Source organism: Enoplosus armatus, chromosome 5 (assembly GCF_043641665.1).
Source record: "Enoplosus armatus isolate fEnoArm2 chromosome 5, fEnoArm2.hap1, whole genome shotgun sequence".
Lineage (NCBI taxonomy): Eukaryota > Metazoa > Chordata > Actinopteri > Centrarchiformes > Enoplosidae > Enoplosus > Enoplosus armatus.
In genome coordinates this window covers 19,842,315-19,850,607 of record NC_092184.1, presented here as the reverse complement: position 1 = coordinate 19,850,607, position 8,293 = coordinate 19,842,315, and positions in this window count along the sequence as shown.

The window sequence follows — 8,293 nt, the reverse complement described above, 5'->3', positions numbered from 1 at the left end:
TTTTCCACCTTAATAGTCTTTGCTTTTAACTTCCTTCATACACACCTGCCAGCTCATAAAAATATCCTTGTGTGTAATTGTGTTTTTTCTGTGTAATGTGCGTATTTACATACAGTACATGATCAGTTTCCAAACCAAACCCAACAATCTCTCACTGATGATGGATTCTAACGGCAGAGCTAGAGGTCATTAGCATTATTGTAAGCTCTACAGCACATGCACGCACACATCTCAGATAGTCAGAAACAGAAACAACACGCACAAACACAGTCAAACACTTAAATATGCTGCGATACATTACAACCCCTCCCCCCTCTTCTTCTTCTTCTTCATCTACAATTCAAAGTAGGTCCAGCGTGCAAATGATGTGTGCCCAAAAATGCCCAATTAATTTTATTCACTGTATGTAAAATATGGGGCCACTGCACAACTGTTCCGTGTTGAAAGACTGGAGTTAAATTGCTGGGAAGTCGGCTGACGATGTTAGCCTGCCGCTGCGTGCCCCTGAGCCTATGGCAGTGTTAGCATTTCAAATTGAGTTACACGCTAAACAAGCAAAGCAGTGCGCGAGTGCTAACTCATTTGTTTATAGCTGGGCCTGCCTTGTTTGTTCTCTTGATGTGTGTGTTTGGGTGTAGATCTGTGTGTGAGTATATGTGTGTGTGTATGTATCTGCTTCTAATTATTTGTCTTAGTAATATGAAAACAAATTATATTCCCCTGTGCGTATGTGTATGTGAAGGTATCTGTGTGTACTTGCATTTTCTCCTGTCCCCTTTCCCATGAGTTTGACCATGAGGGCTAAACACTCATGATGTAAATCAGCGAGCTATTAGGAGCTGGCTCCTCTTCCTCTGCTTTCTCATGAAGATGAATAAGAACCAAGCCAGTGATAAAGGAGAGAAGAGGGGAAATGAAATGAACTCTGTGATTAAAGTGCACTGCTATATAGGCCTCTTGGTGCAGTATACTTATCTTGTGTGTGTGTGTGTGTGTGTGTGTGTGTGTGTGTGTGTCTTCACATAATCTGCATGCCTTTCAGCTTCAGTTTATTTAAATTGAGCGGTCTCTGTCATTTTGCTCAGTTTTTAAGGTGACATTCAAGTTGTGGAAAGCTCACACTCACACTCCTATAGTGTGTGCATGAGTCTTCATGATCCTATGTGTGTGTCTGTATATCGTAAACACATTCATATCATTTGCGATACCATTAAATTGCAGTTCCGCAGTATAGCTCCTGTGCATATTGCCTTCAGAGAATGAGGTTCACTTATTGGTGATTTTAACTCATAACTGAGGTTATGGTAATTGCAAATATACAGTTTATTGTATGTGCATACAGTGTACGTATGCACACAGATGTTCCACACATTAATTGGCCTGAAGCGCCTGGACTTGTAATATTGTCTTATCTGTTTGAATGGTGCATAAATCTCTGTTCATATACTGTATGTTTAAGATAGCTTCATTTGTATGTATGAGTTTGGTGGCAGGTGAAATAGTCTGCATTCACATTGCAGCTCAGGCTGCCTTATTGCAGCATAATTACCGTAAATCAAATTTACATTTGTCATGTAATTTAGTTCTCATCTTGGTATTGGCTGGTTAATTTCAGCGTCCACCGCAAATAAGATTTATTGTCATACAGATTAATAACGCACACATGCACACACGCACACACACACACACACACACACACACACACACACCTCCCACGCATGTCTAAAGGGAGCCATCACAATACCACAACTGTGTGTGAACATCTGACACTTCAGATACAGTATTCCACACCTCAGCTTTCACTCTCGCAACCCCACACTCTTTTACCCGCTCTCTCCAGTGTGATTACCAGCCAATTTACTGAGAGCGGGTGTTATGACTCAGATATGTAGATGGTCGGGATGCACTGCAACAACTCATCCACAGGACAGATGTCACAACACAGCCTCCAAACTGAGAGTGTCCCACGTTCGCGTTGAGCTGTGAAATGTTTCAGAGACTCTAGATTGTGTACCGTACGTTCAGCACGGACTATGTATCTAAATCCTCCTGTGCTTTCACCTGAAGTCCAGAGTCTTTGAGTTTAACATGTGCCTTGAAGCAGGAGAAAGACAACACTGTCACAGTGAGACGTGCGCTGGGAGCCAAACTAACACAAGAACTGGAGCCAAAAATAAAGCTAGTGGGAGCAAGGTGGACAAATCCATAAATAACCATCATCTTTAAATAACTGCAGCCTTTGTCAAATAAATATGACAACAAATTAAAGGAAGACGCCTTCTCATCATTTCTCTTCCAATGTTTGCTTTGATTGACCTCCTCTAGGTATTTAAAGAGCGCAGACAACAAGTTTTGTGGGCAGAGTGTCCTGTCAGTGCTGGAAAACAAACACTTGATGTTGTTTTTGTAGTGCAGATACCGGGGAGAAGAACTGACAGATCAAACTGTCAGAGCTAAAGTTAAGTACCTCTCCCACCAAAACTTATACTAACAAAGCAGTAGCAAATGATCTATATGTCAAGTTTTCACAGCTCGTATTTTTGAACTCTCCTGTTGATAATCATAAGAAGAGCCTATGTTGTGACGAATGAAAACCAAGACACACAAGTTAAACATTTTAAACGGTTAGAAGACAGAATGATAACAATGATGAAGTCTAACATATGAAGCCTTTAGTGGTATTTCTATAAACGTGTTTCTTTTTTGGATACATTGATTGACCAAGCCAAACTCTTACGTGCATGCACCTGACACTACCTGCTTTACTTAACATTCACAACTGGAACAAACCTGCGGATCTGTCTGCGTGCTCACTTCTCTAATTCCTACTTGTTTTTATTTTCGACTCTATTTTTGTATTTCTCAACACAAAGGATTCACCGTTGCCTGAATGAGTTTTTAATTGCATCATGATTACTGCTGCTCCTGTAAAGATGAAAATGGCTGGGTTATATATTTTTTATGAGAGGGGGGGCGGGTGAGAGAGGGTGCATTTTTAACTATGTTACAGGCTATTCAACCCATTCTAGCATGTTATGTACAGGAAAATGACGACCACTCAAATCAGGATTATGTGCTGTGTTATTGTCCCCCTGAGAGAAGGAATGTGTGTGTGTGTGTGTGTGTGTGTGTGTGTGTGTGGGTGAGTGTGTCCATTCACGCACCATGTCGAGTACAGTAAATTAAAGCAGGACATCGTTTAAAAGACATGAACCCAAAAGACAAGATTTCGATGAAAACCATCCATCAGTGTGCTATAAAACTGTATCGTGTCTACCCAATGTGTGTGTGTGTGTGTGTGTGTGTGTGTGTGTGTGTGTGTGTGTGTGTGTGTGTGCACAAGAGGGCATGACTACATTTATATATATGCACTTCAGTGTTTCTGTTTGTGTGTATATCTGGATTGAATCAGTGCAGGAGGGACATTTGACTTAGAGCAAGAAGACACATGCTATCAGAATGCTAAGCAGCAGTTTTAAACAGCCTTAATATTGAGAAGGTGTAGGGCAATGAATTCACTTTGACACTGTGCGCTGCTTCCCTGGGGTACGGCTGCTACTGATCAGCGGGCACACACACACACACACACACTTTGGTTATAAATACTGACGTCCTCACTAGTCAAAACAGGTTTCTTTTTCACTTTATCTACCCTAGTCTGTCCAACTGTGGAGGAGGGAGGGCAAGATGAAGGCAAGTGTAGAGAGGATGGGTGCAGACTGAGAAAAAGGACTGGGGGAAATGGAAAGCAGAAATGGGAAGAAACAAGTAAAGGAATAGCCGATGAGAGAGGAAACAAGAAGGGCAAAGATGAGAGGAACAGAGAGAAGATGAAAAGAAGAGAGGATGGGATTGGTAGACGGAGAGGTAGAAATCGGGGGAAATGGAGAGGTAATGGAGATGTGAGAGAGAAAGGTTAGACAGAAAGGGGCTAAAGCGAAGTTGGAGATAAACAGCAAGAAAGATAAAGGGAGTGAGGTGAGGAGAGGATGAAAAGAGAGGCAATGAGATAAATATACGACAGAGGATATGAATAGAGGAGTAAAGGCGATGAAGAGAGATGCTTCATGTCCACCTGAAGTTCATTAGCAAGCAGCCTGACAGCTGACACACCCTTTTTTGTGTGTGTGTCACTCCACATCTTGTCATATCTTATTTCAGGCTTAATATTGTCTACCTGAGCTAATGACCTCCACACCAATCTACACATGTGAGTAGTTTTTTTTTTTCTTCATCCTATTCAACTTGTCGTGGTATTTTTGCCTGATTTTCCTCTTTATTTCTGTCTCCACTGCACAGGAGATAGTGTTTCTTATCTGACATGCACAAACACTTTCGAACATCGTTTCCATTTCAAATATAAAAGAGTCAAAGTTACAAAAACTCCACAGTTAGATAGCCCGCAAGCTAGCGCTTGATGTTGATGTCTAGATCACTGAAACATCTACATAACATTAATTCTGTCAACTCTCACAACGTAAAGGTAAGGCGTAGCGTGCACGTATAGAAGCTCCAGTATCCATATTCTGGGCACATGCATAAGTGGTCCGCAAGTAAAGGTCCCGTGCCATCTATAGGCAGTTCAGAATGGAGAATGTGGCATAAATATTCATATATTATTACTATTCTGGTACCATAGCAAGTGACTGCACAGTTCTCCTTAAGGCCACATTGAGCTCTTCAAAGGAAATAGATTTCTGAGTACTTCAACATATATTATAAAGCCCTGCATTTTAAAAAGCCCTTTATGCATATGTGTGTGTGTGTGTGTGTGTGTGTGTGTGCGCACTTGCATCGTCCACATTGTCTTTTCTGAATGCTAAAAACCCTTTGACTGAACCACTTTAATGTGCAAATCTATAGAATAGTGCATTTGAAACTGGAGAAATGCTCCACCAAATACACACACACACACACACACACACACTTAAACTGCTCCAGGCTGGTGGCTTAACTCCTTTCATTTGCTATAGGCACACACCCGCTCGCTTGTGTGTTGGCTCAGAAATGTGGTGTGACAGTTCGGCCCTGTGGTCACATCCCCATGGCTGATATCCCCTAATAATCTCCCTCCCCTTTCCATTCAGCCGCTAACTGGAAGCATGTGTGTGTGTCATGAAAGTATTATGGGGCGCGTGTGTGAGTGCAGAGATAGAGATAGAGATAAGAGGAGAAAGCATGTTGTGTGACGGAACATAAGACAAATCACAAATACGCAGTATTCACAGATTTTAGGCAGGATTTAAATTTTTTATGTGACTGAAATATTGAAGCCCTCCACCTGCCTGCAGCGTATATCTTTTCCAACCTCTCCTCACCTCCTGTTCAAGGTTTTTAAATTCTGGTGAAGCCCTCAGATCTCTCTCTTTATATCTCTCCCACTTTCTTTCTTTCTTATCTCCTTCCTCCTGTGCCCTTACACTCCTCCATGTCCTCTTTCTCTCCCCCATATCCTGTCTATCATTGCTGGCTTCCTCAGCTCAAGTAATCTCCCTCTTTACTGTGTCTCACTCGTTCTCTCTCATCTTCCATCCATCCTTTCAATCTACTCTCAGGCTGCTGCCTGTTTCATTCTCTCTGTTATCAGTCCCTCACCCTCCCTCTTTTTCTCTCCCCCTGTCCGTGCATCTGTAGCCCCCCCTCTCTCTCACACCTTCTCTCTCTCTCTGCCTCTCTCCATCGCTCCCTCTCTCGCTGTCTGTTCTTCCATGAAATTAAAGCGCTCTAAGCTGCTGTTTAATCAGAGCCTGTTTGGGAAAGTGCTGCAATGACAGAAACTGTCCATCCCAAGTGCTATGTCTATGTATGCATGTATGTACTGTTTGTGTGTGTGAGTGTGAGTGTTCATGGCTATATATGACCAAGAGAAAGGACAAGGCATGTTCCTGTTTTTTCTCCATGTGTGTTTTCGCACGTGTATGTGTGGTGAAAGACTGTGTTTAGATGGCCATTAATCCATAGATAATCAGTATTAGCAGGTGGTGTGGCCTGATACAGTGATGATTAACTAAAAATCTGGATTGTTTACTGTTGGGGGCTGGATAAATGAACACAGACCAACAGAGCTAATTAAACACCATTTGCCACCACAAAACAGTATTTAATGCCTCAGTGTTTGACATGGCGGAGGTGGGAAAGGGAAGCCATGATTGGAGCCTGTGAGCTGTTGAAAGAGATTACTTTTCTGACTGCAATGCATTATTTCTTCACATCTTTCCCTAATGACTCTGGTTTTGTTGGTGCTCAGGAATAGTATGTTATTTTTGACACACTTTTATGCCAAGAGTTGGATGAGAAGATTGTGGTGTGTTTAAAATAGAGATGGAGGAGGTGATTCGCTTAGCTTAGCATAGAGACTGGAAGCAGGGTAGCCTGGGTGTCCAACGTTTCAAACATCTACAGAGCAACTCTGAAGCTCGCTAATTCACGCATATGTTGTTCGTGTTATTTGTACAAAAACAGAAATGTGAAAACGAGTTTGCAGTTTTACCGAAAGTTACCTGCTGCAAGTATTTCTTGGTGAACGGTAGCCAGGCGGACGGATAAACTCTTATTCGTCAAGAAATATTACACTGTGTAACTTCATATTTCGGTTTGTGTAAGAATTAAACAAATTAGATATATCTGTGTTAATGTGCGTGCTATAGAGGCACTGGTAGGTGGATTTTTTATTTTTGGACATAGCCATGCTAGCTATTTCCCTTTGCTTCCATTCTGTTTGCTAAGCTAGGCTAAGCTAATCTAAGTTAATCGCCATAAGAGTGGTATTGGTTTGTTCCTTGAACTCTTGGCAGAAAAGCAAATAAGTTTACCTCCCAAAATGTTGAACTATTCCTTCAACAAAATATATTTGGCTTTGGCAAACTCAGATGGATTCGATCCTGAACTAATGATAATGCTAATGCTAACCTAGTGGATTTTAAAATGGAAGGTGTTGCGGTTAGTTGTGGTGCTGTTGCTGAGCTCTGTGCCTGGTACAGTTAAAGGTATTTTCATTGCTTTTTGTGTGTATCCACAGTCTGAATATATCTTTCTGTCTGCAGTACTGTAATATATTTACAAGATCTCCTATTTACAAAACCCTCACACATTCCAGCTCTTATCAGTTACAAAACAAAAACACAGGAGTGAACACTGCACACTGCTATATCCACACAAACTGATAGGTACAAACAGCCATATCAGATACAATTACACAAACACAGTCAGACGCTGTTGCTACGTACATAGAGCAGGTATATATACACACACACACACACACACACACAGTCACTGAGGCATTGACAGGAGGAAGAGGAAACAGACATGATTGATTTGAATTGGTTGCTCCTCATGCACACATTATGTGATTTTATAAAATTGCAGACATGCTCACCACACTGCTGTACTTTAGATTTGTTATTATGCAATTTCTAAATATGTTTGTGGGGGAACGAGCGGGAAACAAATGACGTGCCCTTTGTGATATATTGTGCAGATCACATTCCCGGAAGTATCCGCGCATTTCCTGAGCATGTTGACCACCCCCCTCCCCAACCTGTGTGTAGAAAATCATAATGATAGCTTTAGAGGCAACAGTCATTCTTCAGGCTGTAGCTCTCATCACTGTGGTGCGATCAGTCCCCGACATTTTCCACATATAACCTCTAGATGGCAGTAGAGGTGCAGCTCCCTGACAGACTACTGTGACTGTGTGCGTGTGCTTATGTGCAGGTGTGTGCGTGTACCTGCAAAAATCTGTTTGTGTTTGTGTGAGCGAGCAAGAGAGAGAGAGTGAGAGAGAGAGAGAGAGAGAGAGAGAGAGGGTGCGCAAGAGTGATCAAGCAGACAGTGAAAGGTATTGGAGTTTTATTTTACCTGTGCTCCCACGCACATTGTTTTACAGACATTGGAGGGAAAATTGTCTATTCTAAATCTTGTTCGTGCCACCATTTGTCTCTATAATCCGTGGCAGAACAATAGGCTGATGTGATCAAACAGTATCAGCTTGTTCCCTGGTTATTAAACGTCATGTCTGACCCAGATTCCTACGCAGCTGTTACTGTCACACTCACTACCTTTCCTAGAGTTGGATATAATGGAATGGGGTAAAAAAAAAAAAAAAAACAGCAATGACACATTTTATTTCGGAACAGCTTTAACAAGGCAGTCAGTGCTGCTGTCAAACCTTCCACCCGAGCCAAAATTAGCAATTCATCATCGTCCAATGGAGGTTTGTGATTTACTGTATCCTCCAACTATACATTTTCTAGTGTACTTTTCTAGTCTTCCTTTCCCTTTGTCATTTTTTGCC